We start from the raw sequence: 3,351 nt of genomic DNA on the forward strand, positions 1-3,351 counted from the left end.
ACGGTGAGGGCGATGGATTCATGGGGGCACAGGACACATACACCGCTTCACGGTGAGGGCGGTGGATTCATGGGGGCACAGGACACATACACCGCTTCACGGTGAGGGCGGTGGATTCATGGGGGCACAGGACACATACACCGCTTCACGGTGAGGGCGATGGATTCATGGGGGCACAGGACACATACACCGCTTCACGGTGAGGGCGATGGATTCATGGGGGCACAGGACACATACACCGCTTTACGGTGAGGGCGATGGATTCATGGGGGCACAGGACACATACACCGCTTCACGGTGAGGGCGGTGGATTCATGGGGGCACAGGACACATACACCGCTTCACGGTGAGGGCGATGGATTCATGGGGGCACAGGACACATACACCGCTTCACGGTGAGGGCGATGGATTCATGGGGGCACAGGACACATACACCGCTTCACGGTGAGGGCGACGGATTCATGGGGGCACAGGACACATACACCGCTTCACGGTGTGGGGGATGGATTCATGGGGGCACAGGACACATACACCGCTTCACGGTGAGGGCGATGGATTCATGGGGGCACAGGACACATACACCGTTTCACGGTGTGGGGGATGGATTCATGGGGGCACAGGACACATACACCGTTTCACGGTGTGGGGGATGGATTCATGGGGGCACAGGACACATACACCGCTTCACGGTGTGGGGGATGGATTCATGGGGGCACAGGACACATACACCGCTTCACGGTGTGGGGGATGGATTCATGGGGGCACAGGACACATACACCGCTTCACGGTGAGGGCGATGGATTCATGGGGGCACAGGACACATACACCGCTTCACGGTGTGGGGGATGGATTCATGGGGGCACAGGACACATACACCGTTTCACGGTGTGGGGGATGGATTCATGGGGGCACAGGACACATACACCGCTTCACGGTGTGGGGGGTTGGATTCATGGGGGCACAGGACACATACACCGCTTCACGGTGTGGGGGTTGGATTCATGGGGGCACAGGACACATACACCGCTTCACGGTGTAGGGGTTGCATTCATGGGGGCACAGGACACATACACCGCTTCACGGTGTAGGGGTTGGATTCATGGGGGCACAGGACACATACACCGCTTCACGGTGAGGGCGATGGATTCATGGGGGCACAGGACACATACACCGCTTCACGGTGAGGGGGATGGATTCATGGGGGCACAGGACACATACACCGCTTCACGGTGAGGGGGTTGGATTCATGGGGGGTACAGGACACATACACCGCTTCACGGTGAGGGCGATGGATTCATGAGGTTAAGTGAATGTTAAAACAGGTGTTGATAATTAGGGGAAACTTTCCTAGACTAGTGAATCTTTTCCATTTTGTATTTTTTTATGATAAAAAGTTCCAGTATTTTATATGTAAGAAATGGTGAAGGATAGAGAAAGAATACCATCTATTCGTTATCAAAGATTCGAGTGAATAAAAAACATTAAAAAGGAGAGAAAACTTCGGTCTCTAAAGATTCGAAATGCTTCAGTGTTTTCATAAGGTTTCGAAACAATCTATTCGCACAAAATTCTGAAGGACATTTCTTTATTACGTAGCATAGGTTATTTTGTATTAGCAGACAATTAGTAAAGTAAAATGAGATATTTTTACAATAGCTTCTCTATCGCCATTATACTTTCATCCTCCTACAGGCTCCAAAAATATGAATTTCAGCTTGTCACCGTAGAGCAGTTTGATGTCTACGTTAAAAAGCTTTGGCAGTATAGCAAAAGAAATTCATTTGTCACCTTTGCGGGCAGTGAAGGTTTTTACGAGAACGTCAACGGCATTTATGAAAATAGATATGCCTTCCTCCACTGAAATGTTTACTCTATAACAATTTCATGTGGTTTTGTAATCCGGCACCCAAGTTATGGTGTGAACTACGGCGACGGTAGTGTTCCCCTGCCTTATGCCGCGCTGTTGCCTTCCGCCTGTCCCGTTGTGGTAACAGGTGTGATGATGGTTTTGTTTCTCCTTCTTTGCCCCCCCCCCCCCCTCTGTTCCTCTCCATCTACACACACACACATATGAATATATATATATATATATATATATATATATATATATATATATATATGTGTGTGTGTGTGTGTGTGTGTGTGTGTGTGTGTGTGTGTGTGTCTGTATGTATAGATATATTGCATTTATATTCATGTATATATATATATATATATATATATATATATATATATATATATATGTGTGTGTGTGTGTGTGTGTGTGTGTGTGTGTGTGTGTGTGTGTGTGTACACACGCACACACACACACACACACATATACATATGTATGTATGTGTGTGTGCATGAGCGTATGTATGTTTGTTTGTATGTATGTGTGTGCATTTGTGTGTGCGTATGTGCGTATAAAAAGTAAGATTTAAGCGTCATTTAGTTTTGATTATAGGGCGTGTGATTAATGGCCAGTGACAAAGAGTTATTTCAGCGCTAGGAGTTAAAAAGCGTTTATGGTTCATTATAAGGTTCAATTTGATATTGGAAAACGGTATGTATTTCTATCATTAGTATTATCATATATTTTTTAACATTATCATATCATTACCATTGCCTTTATCATCATCACCACTGTTATCATCTCTATCACCATCATACTCATCATCATCAATATCATTATCATCGTTACCATCACCACCACCATTATCACCATCTTCATCATCATCATCTTCATCACCCTGGCCATGATCACCATCATCATCGTAATCATCATAACCATTATCATCATCATCGTCATCATCATCACCATCGTCATCGCCATGATCAGCTTCATCATTAGTAGAACAGCTGTAGTTACATCATCACTATCATCACTACAACGAATATATTTGATTTCCATAATTATAATTCTGACAAATTATCTCATTACTACTGTCACCTTATTTCTTCCATTTACTTGTACGTAAGAGTGGAAATGACAAAATATTAAAAATGACAAAGGATTAAAAATATTTCCTCTACTACTTTGATTGCAAAATATAACAATATATCAATTATATATAAATGCCATTATGAATCTACATTATGGGATAATTCTATTGCAAACACATTCATTCAGAATGCCTTATAGTTATATTGTTTATAATCATTTATAAAGATAACCATTATAAGGATACTGAGAAATAGATATTGTTCATAATAATTTATAAGGACCATTACTGTAAGGACATTGAAAAATAAAATCAAGCTTTATCAAAATATGGTTTATTTCAGGGTAAATGAGGTCATATGTCGAGCTACATATTATATATATTATCTATCGAAATAGGAAGCTGCATGAGGGAAGGATGATGAAAT

Source organism: Penaeus vannamei, chromosome 17 (assembly GCF_042767895.1).
Source record: "Penaeus vannamei isolate JL-2024 chromosome 17, ASM4276789v1, whole genome shotgun sequence".
Lineage (NCBI taxonomy): Eukaryota > Metazoa > Arthropoda > Malacostraca > Decapoda > Penaeidae > Penaeus > Penaeus vannamei.